A 25602-nucleotide genomic window follows, 5' to 3' on the forward strand; every position below is an offset into this window, starting at 1 on the left:
ATGACCCCCAGGACGTCCGGGCCCCTCCTGTAGAGCATACTTACCTGCTCCCCGGCACCCACATCCCTGTGCGGCGCCGTCGCTGCATCTCCCCATCGCTCGGATCAAAACATCCGTTGGCGGGGGGCCTGCTTTTGGCTGCTCTCCTCCTTGCTGGATGTTTTGATCCGAGCGATGGGGAGATGCAGCGACGGCGCCGCACAGGGATGTGGGTGCCGGGGAGCAGGTAAGTATGCTCTACAGGAGGGGCCCCCGGCAATCATTATAGGGATATGATAACCCCTTCAAGTGACAATCCCATGAGCGCGGTAATGTTGAGCCCCTCAATTAAATCCAGTGACTGATGTCACAGTAGGGAACGGTGAACTATGAACTACCCATACCACTGTCCCTACCTGTTGCGCGATCCGTCCTATGGGTCAACCAGGAGCGAAAAACCCACCCGGCCTGGTTTCCCTGATGAACGTCCGTCAATGGTGCTGCCTGCAGAGAAGTTCACCCGCCGGCCCCCAGAAAGACCTGACAACTGACATCACATATTGAAGTTGTTTACTTTTTCCTTTTTTTCCCATTCGGCCCAGACCACCATGATGACTTCTTCCAGCCAAAATTTGTTAACAATTAAAAAATCTTTGGCTTCTCTTTTTTTCAGCATTTTTCCTACTTTTTTTCCAACCTATGCAAGCTCCCCATTCTGATGATACCCCCATTTCTTATTAATGTTCCATTTGCCCCCATTATTATTCCTGCTGTGTTGTGCAGCGCCACAAAATGCTGTACTTCAAATATAATGGTGTCAAAAATATTGTTCCCTCCCCCTTTAAAAATACAACGCTCCTGAAGACACTTGTGCCAGATAGGTAGTGCCCAGATGAGGCTGAGCAAATCTCTCAAAGGCAAAGGTACACCTTCGGGGCAATTTTCTTTTTATGATTGCATTTTACTCATTTGGGGCTAAAAATCATTTATTAAGTCATTGGTCTTTATTCAAAATATTGAGCCATTCTGTCACAAAGGGTTAACAGTTTTTCTAGCTTTGTGCATCCTACTTTCGCTTTGTGCCGGTCATCTAATAACCCTTATCTCTAAATTATTAAGAGGTCATAAACACTTATTTAAGCCACATTGTTATTAGTAAGAGAAGAGCAGAGCTATAATGAGTGTTTATAATGTCAGAGAGCAGAGATAAGGAGCCGTCAGCTCCCTGTCTGACGCAGCAGAGAGGAAATTCTGATCCTGCTAGTAGGGCTTCTCAGCTCTGTATAGAGAAAAGGGCTCCATATTTTCACTAAAGACCAATTGAAAAAATGATTTTTTTATCTCATAATGAGTACAATGCAATAATAAAAAACAATTTCCCCTAAAGTTTTACAGGGCCTTTAAAGTTAATTTCAATTCAGATACAAATCGAATTGGGGAGAGATGGTTTTTTTGGGATGATTGTCCCTCAATAACTCAGGGTGATTGCCCTTAATTTGCTTATCTTTTCCCTAAAAACCCAGAGGAGCATTGCCTGGCCTATAAGATTCCTCACAAATACTAGGCAGTCTCTATGAGGGGGCGTAGTTTGCGTTAACACTTGGCAGGAAATTCTGTCAGAAAATCTGCAACATAAAGATTTTGTTAGGTTAGGGATTTTGGGAAACGTTACCCTTGGCAGATGACGGAGCTGTAAGTGGACCTGAGCGGAGTTCCCACAGAGTCACACGGATGTACGGAGCACTTATCACTTTATAACGGTTACAGGAAGATGAGAGGAAAACATTGCCTCCTCTTCAAAAACAGATATTTCTAGAGGGAAAACTGATCCGTCCACTGCACTAACTTGTATCTTCTGAACACTAGGACCATTGTCTGTCCTGCTCTTGGGATCATGTTTATTTCCAGATTCCTGCTGACCTACAGTCATTAGTCAAGGCTAAGTGGACACTGCACCAATGATACAGGAGGAGGGTTATCAGCATCTATCTATCTATCTATTAATTATCTATCTATCTATTATCTATTATCTATCTATCTATCTGTCTGTCTAATTATCTATCTATCTATCTATCTATCTAATATCTGTCTAATTATCTATCTATCTATTATCTATCTATCTCTCCTATCTATCTATCTATCTATCTATCTATCTATCTATTATCTATTATCTATCTATCTATTATCTATCTATCTATTATCTATCTATCTATCTATTATCTATCTATCTATTATCTATCTTTCTATCTATCTATCTGTCTGTCTAATTATCTATCTATCTCATATCTATCTATCTAATATCTGTCTAATTATCTATCTATCTATTATCTATCTATCTATTATCTATTATCTATCTATCTATTATCTATCTATCTATTATCTAATATCTATCTATCTATTATCTATCTATCTATCTATCTATCTAATATCTGTCTAATTATCTATCTATCTATCTATCTATCTATCTATCTATCTATCTATCTATCTATCTATCTCTCCTATCTATCTATCTATCTATCTATCTATCTATTATCTATCTATCTATCTATCTATCTATCTATCTATCTATCTATCTATCTAGAATCCATGACTACAGTAAGGTTTACAGACCAATGGTTCCACCCTATTACATAAAAACTTGAACCAGGATAGGTAATGGTTCTGCTTTTTACCCAGAAACAGCGCCACCTTTGTCCATGGGCTATTTCTGGTACTGCAGCTCACTCCATCCTCTCCAGGTTTCCCTCTGGGTGAACTTCCTTCAGATACAATGTTACATTGAGGTGATACATAGGATTATATATGATTACATGGATGACACACTAACATGATTACTTATGACTTCTGTCTTGTAGGAACCACCGCAGACTTTGGAGGAGTATCGATGCCTGGATGTACCTGAAGATGGCGCTGCTTTGGGATTGTTAGTACTTCTGCGGAGCTGTAAGCGGTAAGGAAAACTGCGCCGATTCATTTCTTTTGGCAGCTCTGTACAATCCCTTTTTGTCAGAAGGGTCCTCCAGCAATAATCCGATCACAGGGCATCTCATCGCTGGAACCCCCAGGGATCGACTATAAGCAACAAGTCTTCAGTTTCCCTGCAGCGCCCCCACAGGGGAAATGAAGTATTACACCGTTCTCATTGAAATTAAATGAGCTGTCCATATAATGCATGGACATGTTGGGTCCTCCAGAGCAAGAGACACCCTTGAAATTTTTCTCCTCTCTGAGACACCCTCTATTAACCCTTTGTTGGAAAATGGGTTTTCTAAACTAGATGCCCCAATAATGTTTATATTTTATTGGTGACGTCGAAATTATGGTTCACACGAAAGATGGCCATGCACCTTCAACAGCTGTCAGCTATTCTTCCTCACCCCCACATGCAAGCTCAGTTTGGCTGAACATGCATGTGTTCTCAAAGGGACGGGACTGACTAGAGTAGGGGGGGCTGTGGTAGCAGAGCTGGAAGAGCGGTGGATGAGCTTCGCGCGGGCTGTTGTTGCGGGGTGAATGGCAGATGATAAGAGCGTACATCAGTAGATTAAAGGGGGTGTCCGACCAAAAATGAAAATTAAGCAGAGAAGATTAAAACAGAGTCACTCACCTTATGAAGGTTCTGCCGATCCAGCATTCTCCGCCCCAATTCCCGATGGAGGGGAAGTAATGACCAGTACCAGTCACGTCATCACGGAGCCTCTTCAGTGACACATGACAGTCAGGTGAGGGGGAACGGCACGTCATCACTTCTGGCCCATCAGGGGATGGGAGCCATGGTGCTGGATCGGTGGGACCTTCATCAAGTGAGTGTCTCCTTTTTATTCTTTTATACACCCTGCTTAATTTTAGTTAACAGCCAGACAACCCCTTTAATAATGTCGGGGGTAAGGATGGATCTGATGTGAGGAATGGAGAACAGTCTATCCCAAAGGAACATGTGTCGGGCCCCATACGTTTCCAGCCTCCTCACAGCTTACCAAGCACAGCGCCGTGCATTCTATAGTGGCTGTTCTTGGTATTGCAGCCCAGGCCCATTCACTTGAATAGGACTGAGATGCACATAGGTCATGTGACCGATGAATTTTCCACTATACTTTTTGTAGCAATTCCTCTCAGAATCTCTGCTTGCTGTCATACTATGGCAACCTACCTTGTTTACTTCCATTGAACACAAATCTGCCCAGGTCATGTGATTACACCGAACGCCTACAACTCCCAGCATGCTCCATTTACTTCTGTGAAAGTTCCGAGAACAGTGTGCATGCTGGGAGTCGTACTTTTGCAAACCTCTGGTTTGGAATAGTTGACCAGTGCCAGGAAGCAGTGCTGAAGTGTAAAGCACATTGGGGGGGGGGGAAACAAACTGTGGCATGGTCCAAGTCATGAGATGGACTCCAGCAGACCGCACTGAGCGCTGCCATTGAGCTGGAGTCTCCGGGCAAGAGAGACGCCAAGAAACGGCGAACCACATAGAAATGTTAGAATGTAATTCATTTTCCAGGACAATGGGGGCGCCATCTTGATTTGCGCCGGACTCTACGTCGCTGTGCCTTTAACTAACGATAAGACGTTGCGAGGTGCAGACAGACCGACAAACAAGATAATAATATTATTAGAGGAAAAGAAACCCTCCGAGCCTGGAAATGTGGCTGAAATTTAATCCATCTGTGCAAAACAGCAAATTTCCAGCTCACCTCACCCGACCCCGCCGCACCATCTACGCGGAATTAGCCCTTGTTTCACACAAAATTAAAAATGACGAGAAAAGCGGCGCCTGTTCTCTGGCACGGACCGGCCGCGCTGCGCTCCCCGCGCCGTCAGGATAATGGTAATTAATGTCATGACATAAAATGAATTTTGTATTTGTGGAGATGTGTAGGTGGAAGGAGGATCCGCTGCAGAAACCCCAAGGATCACCGAGAAGGCAGAAAGTAGCAGAAAAGACGTTTTATCTTCTGGAGTTTTTTTTTTTTCATTTGTCACTGTTTTCTGACCAGAACGGGACCTATAGCTGCTAATGAGAACGCTGCTGGGCATTGATGTCCTGGGGGGCAATGTACCAAGAAGGACCCCCGACTAAAATACAAGGAGAGGGACTATGGGGCAAACTCAAAACCACCTATAGTTACACCTATAGTTACACATATGTTGTTCTGCAGCAGCTAAGGTGTGTATTAGGAGGTTCTGCAGCAGCTGAGGTGTGTATTAGGAGGTTCTGCAGCAGCTGAGGTGTGTATTATGAGGTTCCGCAGCAGCTGAGGTGTGTATTAGGAGGTTCTACAGCAGCTGAGGTGTGTATTAGGAGGTTCTACAGCAGCTGTGAACTGTATTATGAGGTTCTGCAGCAGCTGAGGAGTGTATTAAGAGGTTCTGCAGTAGCTGAGGTATGTATTATGAGGTTCTGCAGCAGCTGAGGTGTATTAGGAGGATCTGCAGCAGCTGAGGTGTGTATTAAGAGGTTCTGCAGTAGCTGAGGTGTGTATTAGGAGGATCTGCAGCAGCTGAGGTGTGTATTGCAAGGTTCTGCAGCAGCTGAGGTGTGTATTAAGAGGTTCTGCAGTAGCTGAGGTGTGCATTAGGAGGATCTGCAGCAGCTGAGGTGTGTATTGCAAGGTTCTGCAGCAGCTGAGGAGTGTATTACGAGGTTCTGCAGTAGCTGAGGTGTATTAGGAGGATCTGCAGCAGCTGAGGTGTGTATTATGAGGTTCTGCAGCAGCTGAGGTGTATTAGGAGGATCTGCAGCAGCTGAGGTGTGTATTGCAAGGTTCTGCAGCAGCTGAGGTGTGTATTATGAGGTTCTGCAGCAGCTGAGGTGTGTATTATGAGGTTCTGCAGCATCTGAGGTGTGTATTATGAGGTTCTGCAGCATCTGAGGTGTGTATTATGAGGTTCTGCAGCAGCTGAGGTCTGTATTATGAGGTTCTGCAGCAGCTGAGGTCTGTATTAGGAGGTTCCGCAGCAGCTGAGGTGTGTATTGCGAGTTTCAGCAGCTAAGGTGGGTATTATGATGTTCTGCAGCAGCTGAGATATTAGGAGCTTCTGCAGCAGCTGAGGTATTGAGGTTCTGCAGCAGCTGAGGTGTGTATTATAAGGTTCTGCAGCAGCTGAGGGGTGTATTATAAGGTTCTGCAGCAGCTGAGGGGTGTATTACGAGGTTCTGCAGTAGCTGAGGTGTGTATAATGAGGTTCTGCAGCAGCTGAGGTGTGTATAATGAGGTTCTGCAGTAGCTGAGGTGTGTATAATGAGGTTCTGCAGCAGCTGAGGTGTGTATTACAAGGTTTTGCAGCAGCTGAGGAGTGTATTATGAGGTTCTGCAGCAGCTAAGATGTGTATAATGAGGTTCTGCAGTAGCTGAGGTGTGTATAATGAGGTTCTGCAGTAGCTGAGGTGTGTATAATGAGGTTCTGCAGTAGCTGAGGTCTGTATAATGAGGTTCTGGAGCTAAGGTAAGTATTATGATGTTCTGCAGCCGCTGAAGTGTGTATTGTGAGGTTCTGCAGCAGCTGAGGCATGTATCATGATCATCAGCATATAAGGCACTGTTCACACTACTTACAGCCTGATATCTACCTCACCAGGAGGCTGAAACGTGATGTGGACGAAGTAAAAAAAAAATGGGGTGTGTAAGGAGCGACTGGTCGGACTGAGGTTGTAGAGGAAAAAGTGGCTTTGCTGGATGCCAGACATTCCTGCTCCGCTGATGTCAGACGGCACATATTTCCCAAGCTATGGTCAGACAAGGGTGTTGCAAGCACTTCTGCTGATCACTTACTTGCAGCATTGGAAAGATACCTTTCAGTTGTCCCTATTTTTTAGAGGGATAGTCTCTACGTTTGACCCTAATCCTTCTGACCCATATTAAGATCATGGTAGCAGAGCTCCTGGCTTCTTCCTTACGTCTGGCTGTTGGCGGCCATGACCTAATAATCTGGGCTGTATTTAGTTGCCTTAGATTTCTGCTGAGCTTGTGGAGAGCGTGTGCTTATACACAGGAGCCAATCTGAACAAGTGGAGCTGCAGTGTAAACCATGGTGGAGGCGGAGAGCAGTAACCTGAGCCCCTGATAAAACAAGAGGTGAAATATTTATTTTGCAGTTTGTCAGATGTTGGTGGAAATTTTTAGCTGCAAATTTTCTTGCCCTTTGTCAAATCAGATTTTGCAAGCAACAAAAAAGGTGGAGGTGATCTTCGGATAAGAAACTTTTTGGTGGTCTACAGATGAGAAGGTTTTTGGTGGTCTACAGATGAGAAGGTTTTTGGTGGTCTTCAGATGAGGAGGTTTTAGGTGGTCTGCAGATGAGTTTTTTGGTGGTCTTCAGATGAGGAGTTTTTTGGTGGTCTTCAGATAAGAAGGTTTTTGGTGGTCTTCAGATAAGAAGGTTTTTGGTGGTCTGCAGATGAGGAGGTTTTTGGTGGTCTTCAGATTATAAGGTTTTTGGTGGTCTTCAGATGAGAAGATTTTTGGCGGTCTGCAGATGAGAAGGTTTTTGGTGGTCTGCAGATGAGAAGGTTTTTGGTGGTCTGCAGATGAGGAGGTTTTTGGTGGTCTTCAGGTAAGGAGGTTTTTAGTGGTCTACAGATGAGAAGGTTTTTGGCGGTCTTCAGATGAGGAGATTATTAGTGGTCTACAGATGAGGAGGTTTTTGGTGGTCTTCAGATGAGGAGGTTTTTTGGTGGTCTTCAGATGAGAAGGTTTTTGGTGGTCTTCAGATGAGGAGGTTTTTAGTTGTCTTCAGATGAGGTATTTGGTAGTCTTCAGATGAGGTTTTTGGTGGTCTTTAGATGTGAAGGTTTTTGGATGTTCCTTCTGGACACCTGCATAACGGGAGGCAAGGGCTGCATGGCGACTTTGGCCTCGACACATATCGCAGTGTTACATTTCTACTTATATGTGTTACTAAGTGCAATTGTTGTTGTTTCTTTCTTGACTCATTTTGGTCACATGTTTCTGTTCTGAAATCCTATTGGTTGTGATTTGTGTTTTATACTGAGCACGCTTTACAGTACCTCTGATATGCTATGACAGGCAGTATATGCCTGAAACACATGAGCAGTAAGCCTCTTGTCACTTGATGGATTTTATGGATTTTCAAAGAAATGTGAGCATTTTATTTTTACTGGATAGATGAATAGATAGATAGATGAATAGATAGATAGATAGATAGATGAATAGATAGATAGATAGATAGATAGACGGAAATGTAGATATAGATAGACAGATAGGTACAAATGACATAGATAGATAGATAATGGGTAGAAAGATATACAGTCGTGGCCAAAAGTTTTGAGAATGACACAAATATTAGTTTTCACAAAGTTTGCTGCTAAACTGCTTTTAGATCTTTGTTTCAGTTGTTTCTGTGATGTAGTGAAATATAATTACACGCACTTCATACGTTTCAAAGGCTTTTATCTACAATTACATGACATTTATGCAAAGAGTCAGTATTTGCAGTGTTGGCCCTTCTTTTTCAGGACCTCTGCAATCCGACTGGGCATGCTCTCAATCAACTTCTGGGCCAATTCCTGACTGATGGCAACCCATTCTTTCATAATCACTTCTTGGAGTTTGTCAGAATTAGTGGGTTTTTGTTTGTCCACCCGCCTCATGAGGATTGACCACAAGTTCTTAATGGGATTAAGATCTGGGGAGTTTCCAGGCCATGGACCCAAAATGTCAACGTTTTGGTCCCCGAGCCACTTAGCTATCACTTTTGCCTTATGGCACGGTGCTCCATCGTGCTGGAAAATGCATTGTTCTTCACCAAACTGCTGTTGGATTGTTGGAAGAAGTTGCTGTTGGAGGGTGTTTTGGTACCATTCTTTATTCATGGCTGTGTTTTTGGGCAAAATTGTGAGTGAGCCCACTCCCTTGGATGAGAAGCAACCCCACACATGAATGGTCTCAGGATGCTTTACTGTTGGCATGACACAGGACTGATGGTAGCGCTCACCTTTTCTTCTCCGGACAAGCCTTTTTCCAGATGCCCCAAACAATCGGAAAGAGGCTTCATCGGAGAATATGACTTTGCCCCAGTCCTCAGCAGTCCATTCACCATACTTTCTGCAGAAGATCAATCTGTCCCTGATGTTTTTTTTGGAGAGAAGTGGCTTCTTTGCTGCCCTTCTTGACACCAGGCCATCTTCCAAAAGTCTTCGCCTCACTGTGCGTGCAGATGCGCTCACACCTGCCTGCTGCCATTCCTGAGCAAGCTCTGCACTGGTGGCACTCCGATCCCCCAGCTGAATCCTCTTTAGGAGACGATCCTGGCGCTTGCTGGACTTTCTTGGTCGCCCTGAAGCCTTCTTAACAAGAATTGAACCTCTTTCCTTGAAGTTCTTGATGATCCTATAAATTGTTGATTGAGGTGCAATCTTAGTAGCCACAATATCCTTGCCTGTGAAGCCATTTTTATGCAACGCAATGATGGCTGCACGCGTTTCTTTGCAGGTCACCATGGTTAACAATGGAAGAACAATGATTTCAAGCATCACCCTCCTTTTAACATGTCAAGTCTGCCATTTTAACCCAATCAGCCTGAAATAATGATCTCCAGCCTTGTGCTCGTCAACATTCTCACCTGAGTTAACAAGACGATTACTGAAATGATCTCAGCAGGTCCTTTAATGACAGCAATGAAATGCAGTGGAAATGTTTTTTGGGGATTAAGTTAATTTTCATGGCAAAGAAGGACTATGCAATCCATCTGATCACTCTTCATAACATTCTGGAGTATATGCAAATTGCTATTATAAAAACTTAAGCAGCAACTTTTCCAATTTCCAATATTTATGTAATTCTCAAAACTTTTGGCCACGACTGTATATTAGATAGATAGATAGAATGTAATGCTACCTGCATACCCAGCTCTGGATACCACTCCCCTGATGTCTGCAGTATATCGGTGTCCTATTTCAATTTTCTTTTTAGTGATGTTTTTATTCCTTTACATTTTGCCGTCCTGTTTCAGAAAACTGTAAGAAATTTCTAGGGAAATCCCGGGTAGCCGAGGAAATCACTTGTCTCCACTGTGGAAGGCAGAGGTTCGCAGCGCCCGGTGCTCACATGGTTGTGAGTACCCTGCAGAGCGGACTTATTCACACCAGGAGAGAGGGCACCGCACACAGCTCTTCAGGGCGAAAAGCCTGCGCTCTGCGTGTAATGAGCCCCAGCTGGGGACAGGCTGCTCTCCCACACCCAGAGCTGCTTCTCTTCTTGTGTGGAAATCTGCAAATGGAAATATTGTGGAAGGAAACACAACTGTATTGAATATTAATTTAGTGATTTTTTAAATAGTTTTTTTTTTTAATTTTCAGTAATTTTTATTATGATTAATTTCCGATTCATTGTAATTGTTTTTTAATTTTTATTATTTATTTTTATTTCAATTGTAAGCATCTTCCAGAAAAAGAATCATTACTTACCTCCCTGGTCTTCTGCTGCCCAGTCCCCTCTGCCCTTTACTTTCTCAGCATACCTCGAAGGTGAGGAAAGCTCAACCAATTACAAACCGCAGTGGATTTAGATGTTTCCATCACTTTGGCTTTCAGGGGGTTGTCACCCAGCTTTCCTGGTTACCCGATAAGTCTTCTTAACCAAGTAGTGCTCTAGGGGTTAATTTGCTATTCAGAGTTCTAGCCAAGTTGCCTAACCCAACCAAAACAGATATAAATAAGACATGGCCAAATGGAATTTTCAGCAAGAAAATTACTTAAAGGGGTATTCCAGCTGCAAACATTGATCACTTATTCAATGGCAGACCAAAGGGTTAGGTTTCAACAGCAGCCACCTCAATGGCCGTGGTACCCCCTCCCCGACCACATTGTCGCAGTGATGGAGAATTTGTATGGAGCGATGGTTGAGCACGCACTGCCGCTCCACACAATAGTAATCCTGAAAAAAAAAACTTGTGCAGTGGGTTGATGACAAAAATGTTTCAGGCTAGAATTCCCCTTTTAGGGCTTTTTCTGAGTTTACAAGACTAGACACATAAGAGTTTGTTTATTCCCATATTACTTAGTCATACCATGACTCACTGAGCATGCCCACAGCACTGGGGTTGGGGGCATGCTCTGTGTAAGGAAAAGGAGGGCGAGGAGCTGAGCATTGTAGGAGTTCTGTAACACTTCTCTGCTGCAGACCTATGGGTTTCCATGGTTACAGACTGCAAACGAACCCAGTGTAGTCTGATGTCACTGCAACCCTCAGAAGTAAAGAGGAGGCAGATGGAAGAGAGTGTCCTCATACCCGTTTAAAGTGCCTTTCACACGGCCTGGCGCAAAGTCAAAGGGGATACATGATTCACTTGCACCATGTCTATCTATCTAATATCTATCATCTATCATCTATCCAGTGGTGTGCCTAGGGTGTTTGGCACCCAGGGCGGGTCCTTTCTATGGCATCCCCCCTCCCCATACTTGTACCTCCTCACAGTAGTATTGCCCTCATTGTGCCCTCTCACAGTAGTTATGCCTACATTGTGCCCCCCTCACAGTAGTTATGCCCTCTCTGTGCCCCTTTCACAGTTGTAATGCCCTCTTTGTGCCCCCTTCATAGTAATAATGCCCACTGTGCCCCCTTCACAGTAATAATGCCCTCTGTGCCCCCTTCACTGTAGTAATGCCCTCTGGCTCTGTGCCCCCTCCATAGTAGAAATGCTCATTGTGTCCCCTTCACATTAGTAATGCCCTCTGTGCCCCCTCTATAGTAGTAATGCCCTCTGTGCCCCCTCCATAGTAATAAAGCCATCTGTGCCCCCTCCATAGTAATAAAGCCCTCTGTGCCCCCTCCATAGTAATAAAGTCCTCTGTGCCCCCTCCATAGTAATAAAGACCTCTGTGCCCCCTCCATAGTAATAAAGTCCTCTGTGCCCCCTCCATAGTAATAAAGTCCTCTGTGCCCCCTCCATAGTAATAAAGTCCCCTGTGCCCCCTCCATAGTAATTAGGGTTGTCCCGATACCACTTTTTTAGGACCGAGTACAAGTACCGATACTTTTTTTCAAGTAGTCACCGATACCGAATACCGATACTTTTTTTAAATGTCATGTGACCGTTTTGGGGGATCTGTGGATCTGTGGATGACGCACTGTCATGTGGGGGATCTGTGGATGGCACTGTTATGGGGGACCTGTGGATGGCACTGTTATGGGGGATCTGTGGATGGCACTGTTATGGGGGATCTGTGGATGGCACTGTTATGGGGGATCTGTGGATGGCGCTGTTATGGGGGATCTGTGGATGACACTGTTATGGGGGATCTGTGGATGGCACTGTTATGGGGGATCTGTGGATGGCACTGTTATGGGGGATCTGTGGATGGCACTGTTATGGGGGATCTGTGGATGGCACTGTTATGGGGATTTGTGGATGACACACTGTTATGGGAGATCTGTGGATGGCACTGTTATGGGGGACCTGTGGATGACACTGTTATGGGGATCTGTGGATGGTACTGCTATGGGGTGGGATATCTGTGGATGACACTGTTATGGAGAGGATCTGTGGATGGCACTGTTATGGGGATCTGTGGATGGCACTGTTATGGGGGATCTGTGGATGGCACTGTTATGGGGATTTGTGGATGGCACTGTTATGGGGATCTGTGGATGGTACTGCTATGGGGTGGGGGGATCTGAGGATGGCATTGTTATTTGGTGGGGGATCTGTGGATGGTGCTGTTATAGGGGATCTGTGGATGGAACTGTTATGGGGAGGATCTGTGGATGACACTGCTATATGTCATCCACAGATCCCCCTCATAACAGTGTCCCCCAATACACCGGGCCCCGCCGCTCACCGAAGTATTTATAAACGTGAATCCTTATCCTGTTATTAAGTTGAACTAACGCTGCCCTCTCCCATGTTCCCCTGTATCCCCCTGTATCCCCACAGCACTTACTTAAGCTTCCATAGCAGGCAGAGCGGACGGCACCAGTAACGTCACTCACTGACGTCGCGCGTCTGCTCCGCCTGCTTCATTCATAAAGGGGGCGGAGCAGGCGCTCTACGTCAGTGAGTGACGTTACTGGTGCCGTCTGCTCTGCCTGCTATTGAAGCTTACAGGGGGATACAGGGGAACATGGGAGAGGGCAGCGTTAGTTCAACTTAATAACAGGATAAGGATTCACGTTTATAAATACTTTGGTGAGCGGCGGGGCCCGGTGTAAGAGTACAGTGACTGCACCGGGCCCCGCCCCTAGTTACGGACTCCAGCCCCTCCTCTCTCCCGATGCTGCATCTTTGCCGGGCCGCAAAAATATTCATTGCGGGAAAAAAAAAAAGTATTCTATTTATGTATCGGGGCGGGGTATCGGCGGCTGAGTACCGCCGAGAAAACTCGGAATCGGTCCCGATACCGATACTAGTATCGGTATCGGGACAACCCTAATAGTAATAAAGCCATCTGTGCCCCCTCCATAGTAATAAAGACCTCTGTGCCCCCTCCATAGTAATAAAGTCCTCTGTGCCCCCTCCATAGTAATAAAGTCCCCTGTGCCCCCTCCATAGTAATAAAGTCCTCTGTGCCCCCTCCATAGGAATAAAGCCCTCTGTGCCCCCTCCATAGTAATAAAGTCCTCTGTGCCCCCTCCATAGTAATAAAGTCCTCTGTGCCCCCTCCATAGTAATAAAGTCCTCTGTGCTCCCTCCATAGTAATAAAGTCCTCTGTGCCCCCTCCATAGTAATAAAGTCCTCTGTGCCCCCTCCATAGTAATAAAGTCCTCTGTGCCCCCTCCATAGTAATAAAGTCCTCTGTGCCCCCTCCATAGTAATAAAGTCCTCTGTGCCCCTCCATAGTAATAAAGCCCTCTGTGACCCCTCCATAGTAATAAAGTCCTCTGTGCCCCCTCCATAGTAATAAAGTCCTCTGTGCCCCCTCCATAGTAATAAAGTCCTCTGTGCCCCCTCCATAGTAATAAAGCCCTCTGTGCCCCCTCCATAGTAATAAAGTCCTCTGTGCCCCCTCCATAGTAATAAAGTCCTCTGTGCCCCCTCCATAGTAATAAAGCCCCCTGTCCCCCTCCATAGTAATAAAGCCCTCTGTGCCCCCTCCATAGTAATAAAGTCCTCTGTGCCCCCTCCATAGTAATAAAGCCCTCTGTGCCCCCTCCATAGTAATAAAGCCCTCTGTGCCCCCTCCATAGTAATAAAGCCCTCTGTACCCCCTCCATAGTAATAAAGCCCTCTGTGCCCCCTCCATAGTAATAAAGTCCTCTGTGCCCCCTCCATAGTAATAAAGCCCTCTGTGCCCCCTCCATAGTAATAAAGCCCTCTGTACCCCCTCCATAGTAATAAAGCCCTCTGTGCCCCCTCCATAGTAATAAAGCCCCCTGTCCCCCCCTCCATAGTAATAAAGTCCTCTGTGCCCCCTCCATAGTAATAAAGTCCTCTGTGCCCCCTCCATAGTAATAAAGCCCCCTGTCCCCCTCCATAGTAATAAAGCCCTCTGTGCCCCCTCCATAGTAATAAAGTCCTCTGTGCCCCCTCCATAGTAATAAAGCCCTCTGTGCCCCCTCCATAGTAATAAAGCCCTCTGTGCCCCCTCCATAGTAATAAAGCCCTCTGTACCCCCTCCATAGTAATAAAGCCCTCTGTGCCCCCTCCATAGTAATAAAGTCCTCTGTGCCCCCTCCATAGTAATAAAGCCCTCTGTGCCCCCTCCATAGTAATAAAGCCCTCTGTACCCCCTCCATAGTAATAAAGCCCTCTGTGCCCCCTCCATAGTAATAAAGCCCCCTGTCCCCCCCTCCATAGTAATAAAGTCCTCTGTGCCCCCTCCATAGTAATAAAGCCCTCTGTGCCCCCTCCATAGTAATAAAGCCCTCTGTGCCCCCTCCATAGTAATAAAGTCCTCTGTGCCCCCTCCATAGTAATAAAGCCCCCTGTGCCCCCTCCATAGTAATAAAGCCCTCTGTGCCCCCTCCATAGTAATAAAGTCCTCTGTGCCCCCTCCATAGTAATAAAGCCCCCTGTGCCCCCTCCATAGTAATAAAGCCCTCTGTGCCCCCTCCATAGTAATAAAGCCCTCTGTGCCCCCTCCATAGTAATAAAGTCCTCTGTGCCCCCTCCATAGTAATAAAGCCCTCTGTGCCCCCTCCATAGTAATAAAGTCCTCTGTGCCCCCTCCATAGTAATAAAGCCCTCTGTGCCCCCTCCATAGTAATAAAGTCCTCTGTGCTCCCTCCATAGTAATAAAGTCCTCTGTGCCCCCTCCATAGTAATAAAGCCCTCTGTACCCCCTCCATAGTAATAAAGTCCTCTGTGCCCCCTCCATAGTAATAAAGCCCTCTGTGCCCCCTCCATAGTAATAAAGTCCTCTGTGCCCCCTCCATAGTAATAAAGTCCTCTGTGCCCCCTCCATAGTAATAAAGTCCTCTGTGCCCCCTCCATAGTAATAAAGCCCTCTGTGCCCCCTCCATAGTAATAAAGCCATCTGTGCCCCCTCCATAGTAATAAAGTCCTCTGTGCCCCCTCCATAGTAATAAAGTCCTCTGTGCCCCCTCCATAGTAATAAAGTCCTCTGTGCCCCCTCCATAGTAATAAAGTCCTCTGTGCCCCCTCCATAGTAATAAAGTCCTCTGTGCCCCCTCCATAGTAATAAAGTCCTCTGTGCCCCCTCCATAGTAATAAAGTCCTCTGTGACCCCTCCATAGTAATAAAGTCCTCTGTGCCCCCTCCATAGTAATAAAGCCCTCTGTGCCCCCTCCATAGTAATAAAGTCCTCTGTGCCCCCTCCATAGTAATAAAGTCCTCTGTGCCCCCTCCATAGTAATAAAGCCCTCTGTGCCCCCTCTGTATAAAAAAAACAGAAAAACAACAACACAGTAAGTACTCACCTTGTCCCGCTCCTGAAGCTCACAGTCCTCTCTTCCCTGCAGACACAGATCGCTCTGCAGCACTGTGTGGGCGGGCTTATGCAGATTATCAGTCTGCAGGCTCCACCCACACCAGCGGGCTGTGCGATCCATTCTGTGCGCCGCCGGCCTGAAGGAGGGGAGGAGTGTGGGGAACTGACCGGTGAGTGACAGGGTCACAGCTCCCTGCGCTCCAGCAATGAGCGCTTCTATCTGTATTGATGGAAGCGCTCATTGTTTCTGGCACCCCCCTGAGAGCCGGCACCCGCCCCCCCCCCCCCCCCCCCTTAGTACGCCACTGCATCTATCTAAAATCTGTCTGTCATTTCCATTTTTCTATCTATCTATCTATCTATCTATCTATCTATCTATCTATCTAGGGACGTAAATAAAAATCATTGGGGCCCATAGCAAGAATCTGAATTGGGCCCCCACGCCCGGATGCGCCAGATCCGGCACTACAGTGATTTTCGTTGTTGTGCCCCTATGACGGAGCAGGACAGAAAACGTCACTAGACGTGAACAAAGCCTAATACACACCTCAGCTGCTGCAGAACATGATTATAGTCCGGGATGCTCAACCTGCGGCCCTCCAGCTGTTGCAAAACTACAACTCCCAGCATGCTGTAATAGCTGTAGGCTATCTAGGCATGCTGGGAGTTGTAGTTTTGCAACAGTTGGAGGGTCGCAGGTTGGACATGCCTGGTTATAGTGATTAGAGAACTACAAGTTTCATGATGACTAGTTTCACACTGCCGGCGGCAGTAGTTCTAGCAGAGTGCAACCTGCCAGAGCTCTCTGGGTACAATGCAGCCGGCGGGCTCGCCGATAATCTCCAGCAATGCTGGATCTAGAGACCTCAAACTGTTCTCTGCTGGAACTACTGCCGGCAGTGCAAAACAGGCCTTAGTGCTGAAAACTAGTGGGCAATACATGGAGGGGTAAAAGAAGAGAGAACTACAACTCCCAGCATGTCCAGGCCGTTATCATGGAACACAGGTTGACATTACAGGGAGAGGGTAAAAGAAGAGAGAACTACAACCCCCAGTATTACCAGACTATTAATATACAGCATTAGTGGACATAAGAGGAGAGATCTACAACTCCCAACATGTGCAGACTGCTATTGTAGGGCAGGAGTGAACATTACATGACATCATCATCACCGGCCCGTCTCCAAATCATTCCTGTCCTCTTCACAGCTAGCTACGTGTAATTAGGGAGCGGGGGCTTTCCTTCATGGCCCCCTCATATCTATCTATTATCTATCTATCTATTTATTATAATCTATTATCTATCTATCTATTATCTATCTATTATCTATCATCTATCTATTATCTATCTATTATCTATCTATCTATCTATTTACTATTATCTATCTATTATCTATCTATCTATCTCATATCTATCTATCTCATATCTATCTATCTATCTATTATCTATCTATCTATCTCATATCTATCTATCTCATATCTATCTATCTATCTATTATCTATCTATCTATTATCTATTATCTATCTATTATCTATCTATCTATCTATCTATCTATCTATCCATTATCTATCTATCTATTATCTATTATCTATCTATTATCTATCTATCTATCTATCCATTATCTATCTATCTATCTATCTATCTATCTATCTATCTATTATCTATCTATCTATTATCTATCTATTATCTATCTATTATCTATCTATTATCTATCTATTATCTATCTATTATCTATTATCTATCTATCATCTATCTATTATCTATTATCTATCTATCTATCTATCTATCTATTATCTATTATCTATCTATTATCTATCTATTATCTATCTATTATCTATCTATCTATTATCTATTATCTATCTATCTATTATCTATCTATTATCTATTATCTATCTATTATCTATTATCTATCTATTATCTATCTATCTATCTATCTATCTATTATCTATCTATTATCTATTATCTATCTATCTTATATCTATCTATCTATCTATCTATCTATCTATTATCTATCTATCTATTATCTATCTATCTATCTATTATCTATTATCTATCTATTATCTATCTATTATCTATTATCTATCTATCTTATATCTATCTATCTATCTATCTATCTATTATCTATCTATTATCTATCTATTATCTATTATCTATCTATCTATTATCTATCTATTATCTATTATCTATCTATCTATCTGTCCTTCAGTCTATCTGCCTATTAATTAGTTACAAAGTGCATTTATTTGTAATTAGCGGGCGCAATGATGGGGAACGGTGATTGTGCCACCCCCATTATTGAACCCCTCAGATGCCGTGTTCATCGATGATCGCGACATCTGAGTTCAAGGCCTCTCTCACACGAATGTGTGCTGCCCATGCTGCGGTCCGCAATGCACGGGCACTGACCGTGGGCCAGCCACATGCAGATAGCGACCCCATTCACTTGAATGGGGTCCACGATCCATCCGTTCCGCAAAAAAATAGGAAGCACGGAACAGAACCCCACTAAAGCACTCCGTAGTGCTTCCCTTCCGTGGTTCCGTTCCGCATCTCCGGATTTGTGGACCCATTCAAGTGAAAGAGTCCGCATCCGTGATGTGGCGTGCACACGGCCGGTGTCCCGTGTACTGCAGATCCGCCGTATGCAGGCCGCACTACGGCCACGGGGGACACACAGTCGTGTGCAAGATGCCTAACATTGAGGGCTTTCAGGGGTTAATCCAGGGAAAAAAAATATACTCACCTAATCCATTTGATCTCGTAGAGGCCACTGCGGCCATCTTGATTAAAGCTTGGGGCTCATCTCCTGCACCATATATGAGAGGAGCGTGCCACTGAACTATCTTCTTATATAGCAGACTATTCACCCCTGTATAATCCACGTCACGTCTATTAGTGGGACAGTTCTTAAAAAAAACGGTAGAGCTGGTGCAGCGTGCCAGTCCGCAGGGGTAGAACACGTGAGGTGCACAGTGGGCCGGAATGTACGAACAGTTCATCGGTTACTCACGGTTTAGCAGACGCCTCCCTGGGCCAGCAGTGCAGTGAAGGGGAGAACAGCACCGGATTCTCCGGGGCACACTCTATTACAGGGGACACCGGCCAGGAGGTGATCGAGGGGCCCTTGATGGTGATTGGGTTGCTGAGTGCTTGTGCGGCTGGGCCCCTGAATTAAGTAATGTCGTGACGCCAGCACCTTGATGGTGCAAAATGTTGAGAGTGGTTGTAGTATGGAGATAGAAGAACGAGGCAGGTTTAAATCCAACTGAGAACTTTACTATAACCAGGTTCTTGATAACAGTTTACATCCAGTGATAAAGCCGTCTCTGATACACATGCAAGTTGGATGTGATGAATCTCAGTAACAGGCTGTGCTGGTAGTAATGTGTCAGGCTATAGTAGGTAGTTATGTGCTCACTGATATTCAGCTCCTTAATCTGGTTCCGTTCCTCCAGCTTATTAATGGTGAGGTGAATCCAAAGGTCCTTAAAGCCTGATAAAATGGCTGTTGTCCTTTGTGTCTTTGTCCACTCTTTCTTGGGGTACATTCACACGACTGTATTTTTGGCTCTGCATCCGTTCCGCAATTTTGCAGAACGGGTGCTGACCCCTTCATTTCAATGGGGCCACAAAAGATGTGGACAGCACACAATGTGCTGTCCGCATCAGTAGATCCGTTCCACGGCCCCACAAAAAAGATAGAGCATGTCCTATTCTTGTCCGCAATCGCGGACAAGAATAGGCATTTCTTTCTCAGGGCCGGCTACATTCACACGGCCGGTAGACGTGTTTTGCAGACCTGCAATTTGTAGCCTTACTTGAACTGACTTCCACTAAACACAGCTAGCAGCAGCACTCTCACTCCTTCAACACCTACTCCTCCTCTCAACTGACCAACTAGGCCTGAACTGTCCTATATATACTGTGGTGCTATCCCCATCTAGTAGTGGAATGTATGTAGTGCACCTGACAGCCTGGTAACAGGGATTTCACAGAAGAATGAAATACAGCATGAGATTACATATCACAAAACAAGCTTTTGCAGTGCCCACGTACACTAGTGGGACGCTGCATACCCCCTTTGTTTAAGATGTGTCGGCTTTGACACATTCTCAACGAAGTCTCCTGAAAGATATAAAAGGGGAAAGCATGCAGACAAGCATGCAGCTATGAATAACAAACAATATGAAAATTCACGTTATAAAAATACATCAAAGTATAATCTGGGTGACAAGGGGCCGTCGTTCTCCTTCAAGACTGGTGACCTGGGGCGCTGACCTGGCACAGCAAACAGACAAAACCAGGATAGTCCATAATGAAATCCAACAATAAATCTTACAGGAGGCTTACAGGGCATAAGTCCGTTCCCTGAGCAAAATGTCAATAGTGGAATATCACGGAGGCTCAGGTACGTTAAAGTCTATCTCCGGGCACAATGCTTAAACGTTGCAACAAACAAGTAGAAGCAAGTTTGTAGAGAGTCCTTAGGGTAAGGCAAAACAATCAAAGTAATAAGTCTCTCACCCGGCTCTGTGGCGCTTCAACTTGTAATGAAAGGGAATTACTGTTAAACAAGTAGGGCTGGAAGTCTTCCCCTCGGCCGCGGTTGCAGAAATTCTCTGTAACGGGCAGGCGGTTGTCCCTTGGTAGTCTGGTCGGATCTCCGAAGCGGTAGTGACTTCATAGACGTTGGTTCAAGAGAACTGGGTACATCAGGGATTTCCGAGGATCCTCCTTGAGGTAGTTCTTCTGGCTGAAGTGGAATGGTATTTTTCTTTGCGGGTACAGGAATGCTAAGCCACGGCATAAGGAACCACTGTAGAGGATCTGACTCCAGTAACAGTTCCTCAATTGTCTGCATTGGTCCCTCTGGAACAGCTGATTTTTCCGGCACTTGCACTGTGGATGGAATTTCCTCTTGAACAGCTCTTTTTAAACACAACTTAAGACGTTTGCGATGCACTATTTGTGGTGCTCTGTTTTCTTTAGTGATTTCATAGACATCATTCTCACCATTAGGAATAGCTGTGATGATGCAGGGTTCTCTTTCCCATTTGCTATCCAGCTTGCTAGTGCGATGGTTATTTCTCAGCCACACATGGTTACCAATTTCTAAAGGTTCTGCTTTAGCAGACTGGTTATAGTCGTTCTGTTGTTTGTTGCGTGCATTTGCCATACGGACTTGAACAATCTCTTGGGCATCAGCTAGGCGTTGATGTTCACTCACCCAATCAGTTTGTGGTAGAGGATTAATTAAATCTGGAACTTGCACATCCAGGGTGTGATCTGCAGGCAAATTTCCTTGACGGCCAAACATAAGATAATATGGAGTATATCCAGTAGAACAATGGATGGTATTGTTGTAAGTATACATCAATTGAGGTAGTAAAGTTGGCCACTCTGTTCTCTTAGTAGGTGGTACAGCCCTCAACATTTCAATTAAGGTTTGATTCATTTTTTCACAAAGTCCGTTACCTTGAGGATGGTAAGCTGCTGTTCTGATCTTCTGACAATTGTGAGGTGAACACAGTTCATGGAACAGTTGGGACTCAAAGGCAGATCCTTGATCTGTAAGAATCTTTTCAGGGCATCCATAGGGCAACAGGAAGTTTTTCCAGAAAACATTTGCGGCGGTTTTGGTCTTTAACGGGTACGGCTACTTCAAATTTGGTGTAGTGATCAATTATTGTCATGGCGTAGGTATACCCTGAGCGACTTGGTTCTAACTTTACATGATCAATGGCTACTATTTCTAGAGGTGTTTTACTTACAATGGGATGCAATGGTGCTCTCTGTTCATGTCTTTCACTTCTTCCAATGGCACAAGTAGAACATTCTCGACACCAACTTTCAATATCTCCTCTCATTCCAATCCAATAAAATCTTCTGCGGATAGTAGCCTCAGTTTTTTGTACCCCAAAGTGTCCGGATCTATCATGGTACATTTCGAGGACGATTCTGGCATCTCGGCGTGGTATTAGGATCTGGTACAGCCGACCGTTGGTGATTGGATCTAGGGTTCTTCTTAACATTATTCCCTTTTGCATGAAGAGTTGCTTTCGGTGTCTCCATAGCTTGAGTAACTCTGTATCTGCATTTCTCCTGTAGATTCTTTCCGGGGTTCTTCCACTAGTGAAGAAGTCTTGAAGTTCACCTAAGACCCTGCTTTCTGATTGCAACTTGATCCAACTTTCTTTTTCAACTTGGGATTTTGGATCTGTCTGTTGTTGGAATTGGAAAACTTCTTTACCTTTGACGCACTTCTTCCCATACATCTATCTGTTCAGCAGGATTTCTTTGGTAGGCAGGCGAGATAAGGCATCGGCATTTTCATTTGACTTGCCTGTTCTGTACTTGACGGTGAAGTAGTAGTTGGCAAGACGTGAGGCCCACCTTTGTTCTAAGGCTCCTAACTTGGCTGTGTTGAGATGTGCCAGTGGGTAGTCTTTACATTTTTCAGTGACGGCCCAGACAAGTGCTAGGAACTCTAACTTGAAGGAACTGTAATTCTGGTCATTTTTCTCGGAACCTCTAAGAGATTGAAGGAACTGTAATTCTGGTCATTTTTCTCGGAACCTCTAAGAGATCTGCTAGCATAAACAATTACTCTCTCTTTACCTTCTTGCACTTGAGACAGGACAGCTCCCAGGCCTCTTTGACTGGCATCAGTGTAAAGATGGAATGGCTGTTGATAATCCGGATAGCCCAAGATAGGTGGTTCTGTCAACTTCTTCAGGAGTTGGAAATCGATTTCTCTGTGTTCATTCCATTTAACCGATATCTGGGATTTCTGGTACTTTTTAGGATGTCCTCTCAGGAGCTCTTGTATCGGTTCAGCAATCTGAGCGAAGTGAGGGATGAAATGTCTGTAGTATCCTGCAAAACTAAGAAAACTTCTCACCTCTTTTACTGTGGTAGGAGTAGGCCAATTCCGGACTGCCGCTATGTTCTCTGGGTCTGGCTTGACACCTTCAGAACCGACAACATGTCCCAGGTACTTGACTTCTGATTTTAGTAGATAGCACTTAGATGGTTTGATTTGGAGTCCATGCTTGATGAGTACTTGGGAAACTTCTGCAAGATGTTTTAAGTGATCCTCGTAGGATTTTGAATAGATGATTACATCATCCAGGTATAGCAGGACAGTTTTAAAGTTCTTGTGGCCTAAGCATCGTTCCATTAATCTTTGGAAAGTTCCAGGGGCATTGCAAAGTCCAAAAGGCATGTAGTAAAATTCAAATAGGCCCATAGGGGTAGTAAATGCTGTTCTTTCACGGTCTTCATGGGCCATAGGTACCTGCCAGTACCCACTGGTTAAGTCCAGGGTAGAAAAGTAAGCTGAGGATCCTAATGCTGTCAGGGACTCCTCGATTCTTGGTAAAGGATAGGTGTCCTTGTAGGTGATTTTATTAATCTTCCTATAGTCTACGCAGAATCAAATGTTACCATCTTTCTTTCGGACATGGACTAGAGGTGCAGCCCATCAATTTTCCCGCCAAGCCAGACGTTTTGCAGAGTGATGGCACAGCAGTAATTTAGATAAGAAGGCCTCCGGCGGGTATTTTAGGTTCAAGGTCAAAGTCAATTCAGTCACAGCAAGCAGTTCTAGTGACACAAAAATCTGCGATTTTCTCCGTTTTAACAGTGCGATTTCAAAGTAGTCAATTGACACAGTATATCCATGCAGTTTTTAAGTAGTTTTTAACAGTTCTTTAGCTCAATAAAACAGTCAAACAAATGAAGCTCATTCACATAAGGCACAGAGGATATTGATCCTGTTCGTGACGCCAATTTCATATGCAGCGTGCCAGTCCGCAGGGGTAGAACACGTGAGGTTCACGGTGGGCCGAAGCATGCAAACAGTTCATCGGTTACTCACGGTTTAGCAGACGCCTCCCTGGGCCAGCAGTGCAGTGAAGGGGAGAACAGCACCGGATTCTCCAGGGCACACTCTATTACAGGGGACACCGGCCAGGTGGTGATCGAGGGGCCCTTGATGGTGATTGGGTTTCTGAGTGCTTGTGCGGCTGGGCCCCTGACTTAAGTAATGTTGTGACGCCAGCATCTTGATGGTGCAAAATGTTGAGAGTGGTAGTAGTATGGAGATAGAAGAATGGAACTTTACTATAACCAGGTTCTTGATAACCGTTTACATCCAGTGATAAAGCCGTCTCTGATATACATGTAAGTTGGATGTGATGAATCCCAGTATCAGGCTGTGCTGGTAGTAATGTGGTCAGGCTATAGTAGGTAGTTATGTGCTCACTGATATTCAGCTCCTTAATCTGGTTCCGTTCCTCCAGCTTATTAATGGTGAGGCTGCCGAAAGCTAATAAGTCCTTCACCTTGAATCCAGAGGTCCTTAAAGCCTGGTAAAATGGCTGTTGTCCTTTGTGTCTTTGTCCACTCTTTCTTACTTGAACTGACTTCCACTAAACACAGCTAGCAGCTGCACTCTCACTCCTTCAACTCCTACTCCTCCTCTCAACTCCCTAACTAGGCCTGAACTGTCCTATATATATATACTGTGGTGCTACCCCCATCTAGTGGTGGAATGTGTGTAGTGCACCTGACAGCCTGGTATCAGGGATTTCACAGAAGAATGAAATACAGCATGACATTGCATATCACAAAACAAGCTTTTGCAGTGCCCACGTACACTAGTGGGACGCTGCACTGGGAGTAGAGATTCGTCTCATCATTCAGTCGTCTTCACCTGTAGGGGGCAGAGGAGAAGAAGCGCCCACCTGCCCACCCGCCTCGCCCCCTGTCCGTTTCCTGCCTGCTCTGCCGCCTTTGGACGTCTATGGCCAGTTCAGAGGGGTTGTCAAGTTTAGCTTTAACCTGTTGGGAACCTATTAGCAAGTAGTTGATTTCCCTGCAGCGCCACCACAGGAGAAATGAAGTATTATATTGTTGTATGTAATGCATGGACCTGCCGAGTCCTCCAGAGAGAGAGACGCTCTGTGTAGTCGCTGTCTGCTCGGGCCAATAGATGAGGGTCCTGAACGGAGGGGTGGGGGGCGTCACCCCTCTTAGCTCAGACTCCAATGGCACCAGTCTTCTGATACTGTCACAATTTCTGAAGAAATGAGGCCATACATCGATAAATGCAGCGCACATTTTGATCGTCTTCTTTTTCGCCAGTTCGCGCATAACGATACTGTCAGTGTGAAGCCTTACTCTGCCTCTCCGGAGGTGGACAGGAAGGGGTTAATCAGGCTAGGGACACGCATGGCCTTTGGCTACATATTCCCCTATCGAGCAGTAAAACATGCAGTTAGTAATTAATGAGCTCAATGTGTCGACGTGATTGACGGTAAAACCGTTGCGAGTTACGAATCGGCCGCCGGTTGCTATGGCAATAATTGGAGTTGACGTTCAGGCCTTTAATTTTTTTTTTCCCCTCCTCTCTCTTTATAAATGCTTTAGGCTGCGATCCCATCGAAAACCGTCATGGAGCGCGAACGCCTGATCCCAGCATAGGCCCGGCTTCACCATTCAGGGGGCGATGCCACGGCCGCCATCTTGTCAGAGCCACGCATTCTATATAAAACCGAAGACTGAAACATAACATAGAGTATAAAGTCCTTCTGAGATCCCCATCGTATGATGTATCATGACCCCCAACATTCTGCAGCACCATCTGCCCCTTCTTGATGGACCCTGCAATGCTCCTGTGCCCGATAGTAAATGCACCCACCACAGTGCCCCCAGAATATAGACATCCCCGATACATGCATCCACCACAGTGCCCCCAGAATATAGACATCC

General features: G+C 45.2%; 1 protein-coding gene across 3 annotated transcripts in view; it reads left to right on the plus strand.

Moving 5' to 3' along the window:
- BCL9 (BCL9 transcription coactivator) overlaps positions 1–25602 on the plus strand; it is a 185989-nt gene that overhangs the window by 95816 nt on the left and 64571 nt on the right. For all 3 annotated transcript variants that reach the window (XM_040423016.1, XM_040423017.1, XM_040423018.1), the window contains exon 2: positions 2835–2929. The gene's annotated coding sequence lies outside the window, so the exon portion shown is untranslated. The remainder of the gene's footprint in view (positions 1–2834; positions 2930–25602) is intronic.

Source organism: Bufo bufo, chromosome 3 (assembly GCF_905171765.1).
Source record: "Bufo bufo chromosome 3, aBufBuf1.1, whole genome shotgun sequence".
In the NCBI taxonomy this organism is placed as follows: Eukaryota; Metazoa; Chordata; class Amphibia; order Anura; family Bufonidae; genus Bufo; species Bufo bufo.